This window comes from Hipposideros armiger, unplaced genomic scaffold (genome assembly GCF_001890085.2).
Source record: "Hipposideros armiger isolate ML-2016 unplaced genomic scaffold, ASM189008v1 scaffold_214, whole genome shotgun sequence".
NCBI classification, from domain to species: domain Eukaryota; kingdom Metazoa; phylum Chordata; class Mammalia; order Chiroptera; family Hipposideridae; genus Hipposideros; species Hipposideros armiger.
This window is the reverse complement of record NW_017731564.1, coordinates 2,482,624-2,496,322: the sequence shown is the minus strand read 5'-3', so window position 1 is coordinate 2,496,322 and position 13,699 is coordinate 2,482,624. Positions and strand designations below refer to the sequence as shown.

General features: G+C 41.3%; 1 pseudogene; it reads left to right on the top strand.

Moving 5' to 3' along the window:
• The first annotated feature begins 12,584 nt into the window (after window positions 1-12,584).
• On the top strand, window positions 12,585-13,020 carry LOC109388988 (60S ribosomal protein L23 pseudogene; annotated as a pseudogene).
• Window positions 13,021-13,699: the final 679 nt, after the last annotated feature.

Here is a 13,699-nt window from a genome sequence, read left to right as displayed (position 1 = left end):
TGGAGGACTTGGGGTGGGAAGAGTCTTGATCTAGGAGATGGGCTCTGATCTGTGTCTTCCAGAATGAGGATAATTTGCATGGAGAAGAGGGTCGCGGAGGTCGTCCTCATTCATTCTGGAGTAGTAAGCATGTACGGTATGACCTCTGTGTCCGCTGTAGCTATTATAGTACTGGAGGCAACAGGCAGCTCCCTCATGTTGCTGACAGACAGAGCTTGATCCAAGTAGAAAAATGAAAGGTACAATCAAGGATCAGAGAGGTTGTTCGGTTTTCTGTCCCCTAGAAGATACAGATTCCTTCAGACGTGTTCAAGGCCCTCTACCATGTGGTTTCAATCTACCTCTTGGGCTTCATCTCCCTCTGTTCTAGAATTTTTGCTTTATGAATTTTTTTTTAAAATTTTTATTGGGGAATTGGGGGATGGGGACAGCGCTGGGGAATTGGGGGAAGGGGAACAGACAAGTTGCTCTCCTTTCGTTCTTCAGTCTATTTGTGGAGGATGTTGCTTCCCTGGCCCAAGTTGGCACCATCATTACACTCTTCCCGGGCGAGGCAAATCAGTCACCGGCTTCTGGACGGCCGCTCACTGCGGCTGCTGGCCGCTCATGCTTGCTGCTGGCTACATAAGGTAGCTCATGGCAACCCACTGCCACAGGGGCTGCAGTCTACACCGTCGCCGGCAACTCACGGCACCCCAGGTCCAGGTTGAGCTGTTGTTCAGCATCTAGCTGTAGAGGGCAGTGTCACTGGCCCTCATATGTGGGATCCGAACTGGGCCCTCTGGTGTCCCAAGCCAGTTCTTAACCATCGCGCCACTCGGCCGGTCCTGCTTTATGAATTTTGATGCTGGATCGTTTGGTGTGTTTAGGTTCATAACTATTATTACTTTTGGTGAATTGTACCTATTTATTTATTTAAAATCTCTATTTTGCTTAATTCTGTTGCCTTCAACTCTACTTCAATACTAATATTAATAGTTCCAATCCTGTTTACTTTGCATTTTTAGGTATATTTTTGCCCTTTTGTTTTATGCCTTTCTGCATCAATTTGCTTGCATCAATTTGTCTTGAAGCTCTAAGCCAGGTCAGATGTGGTCCAACACCAGCCTTAAGAATGACTGGTAGGGGGTGGGGGTGGGGTTGAGGATCCAGCATAGCAGAGGCAATCAGAACTAAATGCCAAATGACTAATACTGAAGCTCAGAGGCAGCACTCAGAATATATCCTTAGCCCAAGCAGCTTCCAGGAAGCTAGCCAGGATATTTGAATGTCTTTGCCTTTTCCTCTCAGTGGGTAAACAGAACCTTTGGCCTGTGTGGGACCTGCTACTTTGGCTTCCTTGAACTTTGCCCACTCTTACCAGTGGTATAACTTGTGCCACACTTTGACTATTTATTGCACCAATTGTTTGCCAAACTGGGTCCAGTCCAATTTTACCTATAATCCCATCTGCCTATGATGACTCTGGCTGTGACTCGTATACAGATCTTGTTGCCTAGACACCTTCGCAGTCCTGGATGAAACTGACAAGGGTAAAAGAACCCTAGAAAGTAGCGGCAATCCTGCTGTAATAACCAATCTCTAAAAATAAAGGGAGAAACTGTGTAATCTCCGATCCATACCAAAGTCAAATTCTATTAAAAGAAGCAGGAATTTCAAGTCTATAAAACTATGTGAATTGGAAATGCGAGTAATTCCAAATTACCATCCAAGATGCTGTCAGATGACATTGTGGATGCCATATGCTCAAGGCAGAAGCTAGCTGCAGGAGGCCACGCACTGACTTGTGTGATCTGTCTGGACTGTAGGATGCAGCAGCATTCAGAGACCCCTGAAACTAGAGGCTTAGTGCAGTTTGGATGGGCAAAGGTCGGTGGAGAGCATTCCAGTTCATTCTAGTGTAGTAAGTATGTGCTGAGGGTCCTTTGCGGCAGGCGCTGTGGGTATGTGGCAGCTCCCTTGTGTTATTCACAGACGTAGCAGACACAAGCAGGTGCTAAGAAATAAGGGGCAGAGAGTTCTGCCAAGTATATGGTGAAAGCTCAGTATGTCTTTATGAATTAAATGCCAGTAATTTGGATTTTTGCATTGCTGTGTATTTTTCACTTGTATAAAGCAGTCTAAATCTTTTACATGTGCCTCGCCCTTTACAGTTTCGAAAGTATGTTCACATATTATTCAGTTGTTTACTGCTTCAGCCAAGCTTATCATCCTCATGTTAACAGATGAGGAAACATAGGCTCATATTGGTCGAGATGCTTGCCCAAGCTCCCCTAGCCAGTACGTTGCAGAACGTGAACCCAAGACCTCTGATATCTCTCAGTGTGAGCTGTAACACAGAGATTGGGACACTCTCTGCAAACTATTCAAATACTAAGGGAATATGGCTACAAGTACATCTGATTTTTACAATTGGGCTTTGTGCTTAATGCCTCAGGACAGAAGTATAATAAAACCATTCATTAAAATAGTTAGATCAACTGACAGCCACAATAATTAAAAACCCATAGCAGCATTAAGCTGTGTTTCAGATTCGTCTTCTGAGTGGAGAGGCACTTTTAGAAAAGTCTGTCTTCATTGTTTCAGGAATAAAAGATTCTGCTAAGAAGCTTCAGGTCATTGAGGATGGGAGTCAGAGTGGTGGAAGGACATTGAAGGTCTATCGGGATAGGCTTTTCATGCCCCTGAGGACTAAGGAGCAGGAGGTCCCAGGAGGCAGATCTTTCTAATGGTGGCAGCTTCCTTGCTTACAGGAGTGTTTGAACTCGAGAAGGCTTTCTCGTTTCCTCCTCCCTCCCTACCACTTAATGTCTGACAGCTCTACCTTTCAAGTTGGCTCCTGAGTCCTTTAGCCGTGACCCCTGTAGTCTTTGATACTTTCCTCACTCTCTGGTAGGAAAACATGCTCCAGGCTCATCTTGTACAGCTCCTGCCCCAGACATAGAGTCAGCCATTTCTCCAAGAAGCACTTGTTTCTTTCCGTGGCAAATGACATTTCGAGACCACTATTTTCATTTTACGGGTGATCATTGTTACTGGGTTGGTTACCGTTTCTACAGCTTTTCAGCAGAAGAGCTAGGAGATATATTTTCTAAGATAAAAAGATATCATGATTTCATACTGATACTTCCAGTTCAAATTCAGGACTACAGGGTGTTTATATAACATCTTCTATCTTACATCCATATCTCCTTACTCTCACACTAAGAACCCTAGTTTTCAAGGCCACTGGGGGTAATATAATTAAAATATTATGCAATTACTTATTCACTCAATTTATCTTATACAAACAAAAATGTCTCAGAATAACAATACTCATGCTACCATCACAATATGTTTACTGTAAATAATTAACCATTTTTTGTAGTTCTTGTACTTAAAGCAAATCTCACTAGGGATATATTATGAAATTATTGCTTAAAAGTCAGGTGGAGTAGTTTCTCTCTGCCACCAACTACATACAAAGTTAGATTATTTTATTTTGCTTTCAATTTTTGAGAATTACTGTTTTATAGTTTTGTTAGTGTTCTTTTATGACTATGTAATATGGTTACATAGTTCCAAAGTCAAATCTATAAGCCAAAATATATTCAAATACATCTAGTTTCTAATTTGATGTAGTCCCATTCATTTATTTTTGCTTTTACTTCTCTTGCCTTTGACACAAAATTCATAAAATCCTAAGACCAAGGTCCATAAGTTTAGTACCTATGTTTCCTTCTATGTATTTTATTGTTTCAGGTCTTTGATCTATTTTGAGTTAATTTTGGTATATGGTGACAGATAGCAGTCTAATTTCATTCTTTTGCACGTGGCTTTCCAATGTTCCCAGCTCTATTTAATGAAGATTTCTTTTCTTCATTGTATGTTTTTGGCTCCTTTGTCGAAAATTCTGGGCTCTGAGTTCTATTCCATTGGTCTGTGAGTTTGTTTTTCTTCTGCACAGCAAATGAAACCATCATAAAAACTAAAAGGCAACCAACCAAATAGGAGAATATATTTTAAACAATATCTCTGATAAGGGGCTAATATCAAAAATATATAAACAACTCATACAACTCAAGAACAAAATGCAAACAATTCAAATAAACAATGGGCATTGGACCTGAGCCGACACTTTCCCCAAGAAGACACACAAATGGCCAACAGATATACGATAAAATGTTCAACTGCACTAGCTATGAGGGAAATGCAAATCCAAACCACAATGACATACCACCTCACGCCTGTCAGAATGGCTATCATCAACAATAAAAGTAATAACAAGTGTTGGAGAGGCTGTGGAGAAAAAGGAGCCCTTACACACTCTTAGCGGGAATGTAAATTGGTATAGACACTATGGAAAATGGTATGGAGGTTCCTCAAAAAATTAAAAATAGAGTTAGCATATGACCCAGAAATTTCTCTTCTGAATATCTACCTGAAAAAGTTGAAAACATTTATTTGTAAAGATTATATGTAGCCCTATGTTCATTGCAGCATTATTCATGGTGACCAAGACTTGGAAACAACCAAAGTGTCCTGCAATAGATGATTGGATAAAGAAGATGTGATACATATATACAATGGAATATTTCTCAGCCATAAGAAAAGATGAAATACTGCCAGTTGCGGCAATTTGAATGGATATTGAGAATAGCATGCTAAGCGAAATAAGTCAGACAAAAAGTCTAGAACCATATGATTTCACTCATATGTGGGATATAAAACTGAAAGCAACAAAAGAACAAGACAAACAAACAAAGAAACAAAAACCCATAGACACAGATAACAGTATGGTGTTTGGGGAGGTAGAAAAGGTAAAGGGGATCAAATATATAGTGACAGAAGGAGATCTGACTTTGGGTGGTGAGCACAATACAATATACAGATGATGTACTATAGAATTGTACACTTGAAGCTTATATAATTTTATTAACCAATGTCACCCCAATAAACTTAATAAAAAATTTTAAAAATCTAGCTTCTATCCCTGTCCCCTCCATTCTGTTTCTTCTTCACCTTAGAGATAGTCATTTCAAAAATTTTTATGGCTCATCCTTTCATATTTTAATGTTTTAACAGAAGAATATTCATATATGTCTTTGTATGCCTCCTTACTTGAATAAATGGTAGCACGATCTACACATTTTTATACACAATTGCTTTTTCTTAAGTTTAACAATATATCCTGGAAATCACTTTATAGTACAATATTGAGATCTTTCTCGTTTGTTTAACAGCTGCATAGTACTCCATTGTGTGGTTGCAACATAGTTTGTTCAACCAATCCTCTGTTGGTGAATATCTAGGCTGTTGCCAGCTATTTGCTTGTACATATTGTTCTGCAACAAATAGCTTTATGTATATGTATTTTCATATTTTCGCCAGGTGTATCTGTGGGATAGATTCCTAGAATTGGTACTGTTAAGCCAAAAGGTAAACACACACTTATATTTTTGCTAAATATTGCCCAATGTCTCTCTATTGGGGGTTGGTACCATTTTACACCCCCACCAGCAAGGTGATTAGCATTTCATTCTGTTTAGTGCCTATAATTTAGCCTTCCATGCTTTTTCTGTTGTAGAAATTTCAATAACATGTGTTGATAGTAAGAGGCAGCAGAGAGCTTGATTAGACATGTAGGACCTGAGGTTGAACTGCTTGCATCCCAAATCCTGGCTCTGCGACTTAGCTGTGTGTTCTTAAGCAAATCACTCAACTGCTCTGTGCCTGAGTTTTCTCATATGTAAAATGTAGGTAATGAGAAAAACTTCCTAAGGGGGATTGTTCTGGTGATGAAATGCAACAAGCAATTAAGCAAAACACTTTGTGCTATGCCTGGCATATAGTATATACCAAGTAAATGTTAGTTACAGCTAGTTATTATTTTAAGAAATCCTTGTAAGAACCTGGCAAGGTGGGCAGTACCATCCCCAGTGTGTAGATGAGAAAACTGAAGCACAGAGAGATGAAATGATCTGTCTGAGGTCATAGCTAGAAGGGGGGAGCTGAGGCTCAGGCCTGCCTCCAAAGTCTACGCTATCAGCAGGGATGTTACATGGCAGGCTTCCTCTCTAGGGCCAGTCTGGGGTGAGTTGTGGCACAAATAGCTAGAGATAGCCCAGGTTCCAACTCCCTTACAGTGGCTATCTTGGGTACCACAGCACTCTTCGAGGCCTGCTGTGCTCACTGCCTCTCACTCTGAGATCTAACTGGCTTCATTCCTGCTATCCCTCCAGAACCACTGGGCTCCTGTGAGTGGGGACAAATAAGGAATGAATACTGAAGTTAGTTTTCCTGGGCCTCTTCCCTCTGTCTCCTGGCCTGAAGCCGTAATCCTTGCTGCGGGTAGAAATTCCTCACCTTAAAAAATGATTTTTCAAGTACCTACACAAATCATGAATACATCCCTTTGCCCGCCTGGCTTTTCAAGATTTAGCAGAGCTCTCCAGACTTGACCTCGTCTCTCTTGCACTCCTACCCCACAACTGTACTTCCGTATCCTGGATCCCCTTGTCTGGTTTGATCCCAAGGTGACCTGGAGCCTTGCATGCTCAATAAATATTTTGCTTTGAATCCATATGCAAGAGGAAGTGTGCGGGGGTGAAATTCTTTCTGTGTGTAATTGAAAAACAATGCTCTGAGTGATAGGACATTTGTTGCTCCCCATAGAGATGATTATTTCCTCCTTGGTGCTGGGTCTTCAGGGCTGAGGCACTGTGCTGCTTGACTTCACTTGGTTGGCTCATCAAGCAAGCCTTTCCCCAGGTGTGGGTAACAGACAAGCCAGAAATTTAGCACATAACTCATTTTTTATTATTGAGAATGATTTTTCAAGTACCTACACAAATCATGAATACGTCTATAAATCTCTACGCTCTTCCATCTCCTACCAGAAGCAGATCCAGATTCCGGGGGCCTGAAGCTTATCAAATTTGTGTGACCCTCTTTAAGAAAAGCAACCATGGACGGTGTAGAGGCCTGACCACTGCACTGTACACCTGAAGCTGCCGTTGAATAATATTATATGTCAACTATAATTGAATCTATATATAGTCACGAGATGTGGAATATAGTGTGGGAATGGAATCACTGGAATTGTAATAGATATCTATGATATAGGGGATGGGGGCAGTGGATGGGGGAGAGGGGTTGTCACTTTCTGAGGGGTGATAAGGATAACTATTGCATTGTTTTGTACTCCTGAAACCAATAATAATAAAAAAATAAAATAAAAATAAAACAATAAAAAAAGAAAAGCAACCAAAATTACAAATTCAAAATTAGGTGCAAAAGTCAATATTTATTTAGAAAGGAAAAATGCATCACAGAAATCACAGATTTGGAAGGTTGACAAATACCACAGAACTCATAAAATTCTGGAAAAGAACACACTGTTTTAACTAAGTACCTGCTGACACGTCCTTTAATCCTTTCTGCATATGATAATTTTATAAAATTTTCTACGGAGAGAGTTGAAAGATGATTTTTCTTTCCTCTATCATTATTGGTTGAAATTTGTTTTATATTGTTGATAGTGCAGAAAACCTTTTTTTTTCCTAGCTTCATAATTCTTTGTTGGTAATTTATCTAAATTGTTAGTATTGCCAAATTTAGAAAACCCTCTCTCTGTTTCTAAATCTGTATGTAAGATTTGAAAGAAATTTCCATAGACTAGCTTCTGATTCCGTACACTCAAGCCTTGTTCATCTTGCACTGTCCACACACCTTTGGTACCAGCTGCTATAGGACATGTGCACAAGCAATATGACTTCTGGACCTTTGTGTCATGACCCCAGGTGAGTCAGCATAATGGGTGGAAGAAGTGTCCTGAAGTCATTCCTATGGCAGGATGTTTAGGAATAATTGAAGTAATCATGGAAGTAACTGCAAATTTCATAAATATATCCTATGTAGCTCAAAATCAATATATTCCAAGGCAAATTCCCCTAGCCCGATCCTCAAAATGCCTGTAGCCATTCCAGTAGCGTGTGAGACAAGGGGACATGTGGTTGAGGGGAAAGTCAGAGTCAAAAGGATCAGCAGACTTAACTGACTGTGATTAAAACATCTTACTTTTGCAAATTTAACAAAACGTATGGCCTTGTGAACACATTGTTAGGGACCCTATTCATCTTTGTGTCCCCAGGTCCTCATATGGGGCCTTCTGAATTGTTGAATGAATTTATATAAGCCTGACTTAAGGTATTTCATGGACCCCCCAAAAAATCTCTCTCCTATCAATACTTTTTCTAACTTGAAATCTTTGAACTTTTTTGTTAGGGATAAATGTTAGCCTTATGCCCCAGGCAGGGCAAGGACTAGGATACATAAGTGAAGCACCTTGGGCATACTTCTCAAGGAGGTACTAGAGGCCTCACTTACCTCGCCCTAGTCCCAACCTGCCCTAGGCTTTGCTGATTCTAGAAGACTCCTTGTGGAAGTGAAAAAAATGAGTTAATGTTGAAATTACAATGTGGTTTCTTACCCAAATAGCCAAATAGCTACCATTTTGCTGAGAGAATCTATAGGAACATAGCGTTCTTTTTACTCTAAGGGACATTATTCAAGATGAAGTCTCCCTGACTCTATAGCACACAGAGCTAACACCATTAATAGATAAGATCCCAGACCCAAGCACCAGCCCAATAGCAGCACAAAGGGTAGATTGAATAATCTCAACAAAAAGGCAAGAATGAACTTCTCAGCCTCCAAGTTCTGAGTTCTACTAGACAGACTGGGAAAGGGCTGTACCATACCTACAACATGATGAAAGCGAGTGAGCATGCAGAAGAGAGGAGAACCTGGGAAGCTGGGGAGAAGGTTGCCATACGAGAACCCCCTATGAGATGGCCTCTCTTCCTTTCCTCCCTGAGTCCAAAGATGTGACTACCAAGGAGGAGTCAATGTCAAGGCTCCCTCCATAACCTCTGATGACCATGCCATTTGAAAGAGGGAAACTATAATATCTAACAGATTTTCACCTTTTCTGGGTTCCTGGGATTTTTCTTAAAATTCCAAATGTATTAGCATCAAAACAAGATATGTAGTTACTGTGGGTCCAGTACCTTAGGCACATCTGGGTCTAGCTAGCTGAGTTGGTGAGAGCTTGGTGCCACAAGCTCTGCCTCCTTGGGGGACATTAACCTGAGTGGCATGAGTAGCCCTTCACATGTTTAACCTATGACAAAGGTGATTGGAAGGAGTGTTGGAGGGGTGCAGTTTCAATGTATATGCATATGTACATCTGTGCTCACTAATAGTTAAAGTAGTTCTAGGTTCAAGGACCACTGGTGGGGCTACTCAGATCTTGTTCTCAGGTGTGGTCCAGCTAGAAGAGTTCTCAGAAGCTGAGGATTATGGGGAAGACTTGCTTTTGAATTCATGGAGGAACACTGAGCTTATTAAAACATTCAGCATTGAGAGCCAAGTGGGACACGAAATCCAGAAAGCCAGAGAAGGTAGTCCAAAAAGGGTCTACAGAATGATGACCATGTTGATCAGACATGGTGAGTGATTCTTTTGAACATTTCATTTTATATTTTCATGTAAAATGTTTGTTGAACAGATGAATCTCCTTTATTCAGACATATTGTGTACGTAGGAATTTGATGTGCTGTACAATCTATGCTTGGGGTCGGGTCAGATTCTGTTCCTGACTCATTAATAACTGCTGAATAAAATAGCACTAAAAACAAATGATCTTACTGTATGGGAACAAGTACCTCTTTGAAGGGTTATCCTGCTATCATTCCATTCAGGCAAAGATTGCTCAACTTGTTCTCTCTTGATAGATCATCTCACAGAGTCATCGGGCTGTGAAGCATTGAGCTTTGCACAGTCCATTTTTAAAAATCTCTTCTGCCTTCTCCTCTGTGGGCTTCCAGATGGGCTGGCAGTTAGCCAGATCAGTTACAGAGGGCAGATATTCTAAAATGCCTCTATTTACTTGAAGGTTTCAAAGGCCTTTAAAAAAATCATTGAACAGACTGTGTGAGGCTTAGACAAACGCTTGGGCCCATCGCTGGTGGCTTGTTCTGCATACTCTATTAACTGAGCATCAGTGGCAAAGGCTGGGAAACCTGTGGTGAGATGATGAAAAGGCTGAACAGGTTTGGGCTGCTTATTGGTGGTGATGGGATACTTCTGCAACACAATTAGCATCATTTTTATAGACAAGCCTCTTGGTCTGTAACCTCGATGGGAACTGGCCTTCTCATGTTATGCCATTTGAGCTTCCATTGACCAATTCAACCCCCTTCCTGAATGAGAATGTCATTTCACCTCTAAAATTGATGTAAATTGCCAGGCCAAGGATGGAGCACTCTCAGTGTTTGAGTTGAAAGACATTTCCTGCCGGAATGTAGAGTAAATAGATGCTAGGTAGGTAGAATCCACGCCCTGGCCCAGTGGAGAGTATTTCCCTCCATGCAGTTACTCAATCCAGGATCAAAGAGTTCATCCTTGAGACCTCCTTTTCCATGATTTCCTACAGCCAATCTACCACCCAGCCCTGTAGATTCCATCTCTTAAGTATCTTTCTTCTATGTCTACTTCCCTTTATCCTCCCTACTAACCCAAACTACCATCATCTCCTCTCATCTGGACAACTGTCCTGGTTCCCAACACATCTCCCCGTTTCTGCTTTTACCCACTTTCCACCGGTTTTCCATATAGTGGCAAAAGTGACCTCTTAATAATACAGATCGTATCAGGCCTCTTTCTTTTTGCTTAAAACCTTTCAAAGTCTTCCTATTATTCTTAGGCTAAATCCCCAAATCCTTAACACCAGCTACGTAGCCCCTAATGCCTACTGCAGCCTCATCTTGAGCCACCTTCTACTACCCAGTCACACAGGCTGCCTTTTGACTCCTCGGAAGATATGCTCATGTATTTCTTTCTGCCTCTGAGCCTTCCTTTGCACACGATTCTTTTGCATGGAATGCCTTCCTATTCTGTTCTTTTTATCCAGTTAGTTCTCATTAACCCTTAAAAGTGTTACTCAAATGTCACTTTGTCAAGGAAACCTCTGTGACTCTCATCCAAGATAAGGTTAGTTCTGGCTGTTGTTTCTTCTCATAGCACTGAGTACTTCTTCTTTGGAGCACTTCTCACCAGTGTAACCATGCAATTAATTGGATTATTAATTGTTCAATGACAGTTTCCACCTCTAGACCATTGGCTCTAAGGCGGCAGAAAACATGCTGTCTTTTTTTGTTGTGGTAAACCCAAGAACAGGGCCTGGCATGTTGGAGCTTCAAATGAATGAATGTGTTGTAGGTACTGTTCTACCAGTTACCAGCTGTGTGCTCTTAGGCAAGTTACTTAATCTTTCTGTGATTCCTCACTTGTAAAATGGGCTGCTCAAAGGATTCTGTGAAAACACAGGTCAAATAATTAACACATGATGGATACTTCACAAATATTAGTCTTTTCTCAGAACGGAGAATCAGAATTCTGGGAGTTGGTCACTGGAAATCCTATCAACCTGCTCAAACATTTCAGAATCCATCCTGCTAACAAAATGCAGTCTCCTTTGGCAGGTTGCTATCACTTGGAGGACATACATCTAGGCCTGCAAACTCCCAGAGCAAAACTGAGCAATGCATACATTCATCTATTCCTTTACTCAACAAATATTTATTGAGCACCTCTTATGAGCAAGGTGCTGGGACTACGATAGTGACCAATATTGTCTCTGACCTCGTGGAGCTTATCGTTAGCTCCCTTCAATTATAGGCATATCTTGGAGATATTGTGGGTGCGGTTCCAGACCACTGAAATACAGCTAGTATAGTAATAAAGCAAGCGGTAATCTCTTTGCTGGTGGAAGACCTTGCCATCCATTTGTAAAAAGCACAACATCTGTGAAGTGCAAAAAAACAAGGTATGCCTGTATCTGGTTTGCTCGTCACCAAATAAATGGCTTCACTCTTCTGGATTGGTCTGTAGACAGCCCCAGCTGTGGCTTGTGGCACGGGATGGAGGAAGCCTTAGTTCTATTGGTTCAGATACAGGCATTTTCTTCTCTAGATAACTTTGCACTGGGATTTTAAAATCACTATCCACAGCACCCCTTCTTAATTTAATATTTTCATCTTGTGCTCTATACCCTCACCCTCTCCTGACCTGCACCTGAAACTGCATTGTCTCTCATGATGTAAATGCAGTTAGGATGTTTGTTCTCATTTCTAGCGCAGCAGCTATGTGCAAAGTGTTGGGAAGGAAAGGCGAGTGGGAAATGTTCTCACGGTATGTTGAGAACTATTCAGTTTGTTTTCATTTCTGACCATGTGTCCAAGATGGCGGCACGGCTTTGGTTCTGAAGTCCATTTGCCTTTCTTGGCAATTTTAACTCATTAAAAACACCTACCTAGTGAAATATTGGGTTGTCGGAAAAGTCATGACGTATTTTTTTATGCTTTTCATTGCAAAAATGCGTCCTGACTTTTCCAACCACCCAATACAAAAGAAACATAACTTCAAGGAACCTGAGCCCTCTCTCCCTCTGCAATGGTCAAGAACACTGGTTCACAACATTGTGTATGGATAGGAATACTGGATTAAGAAATGCACATACAGCTTTCTGTCCCTTTCCAGCCTTCAAGATGTCGAAGCGAGGACGTGGTGGGTCCTCCGGTGCGAAATTCTGGATTTCCCTGGGTCTTCCAGTAGGAGCTGTGATCAATTGTGCTGACAACACAGGAGCCAAAAATCTGTATATCATCTCCGTGAAGGGGATCAAGGGACAACTGAACAGACTTCCTGCTGCTCGTGTGGGTGACATGGTGATGGCCACAGTCAAGAAAGGCAAACCAGAACTCAGAAAGAAGGTACATCCAGCAGTGGTAATCTGACAACAAAAGTCATACTGGAGAAAAGATGGCGTGTTTCTTTATTTTGAAGATAATGCAGGGGTCATAGTAAACAATAAAGGCGATATTAAAGGTTCTGCCATCACGGGACCAGTTGCAAAGGAGTGTGCAGATCTGTGGCCCAGGATTGCATCCAATGCTGGCAGCACTGCATGATTCTTCAGTGTATCTGTAAAAAAAAATAATTAAAATTATTTGCTCCTAAAAAAAAAAAAAAGAAATGCACATACACAAAATCGTTCCGCAGAACAGCTCCTGGCATCATGCTGACCCAGACCTGAGTGAGCTGCCTGGGGTGTGTCTCAGCAGGCTGGGAAAACACCCTCGGAGCCAAGAGTCTTGAAATTGTGCAACAGGAGGGTTTGCAAAATCTGTTCTTTCTTGGTCACAGGAAGAATCATCTGAGCATGGAGAAAGGAGGGAACCTGTCATTACCCCCATTTATTTATTTTGGAAAGAGGTAACAGCACCCATGTGTGTGTGTCTGGGCTTCAGCTTGTTGGTTTTCAGGGGGAAACTTACTATTAGGGGAAAGAGCCCCATTCTTCCCCTTTTCAGAAATGCAGGGGCCTCTCATGTGACAGAGCCAGTTCCACAGCTTCGCCTTTAATGGAGTGAGCAGATTGCAGGAAGAATGCGATGCTGCTCAGTAAATTTAATGACTTTATGAAGATAAATGTTTCCCTTCCGAGGCTCCTTCTTGTCAGAATACATTTAATACTGCCATTCCTTTGAGAACTAAATTCCTGTAGCACTTTGCAGCATATTAACATGTTTTTCTCACCACATGAAATTGCACTTCAAGCAAGAAATAATAGTGTTTCTGCCTCCCCTTGTACATT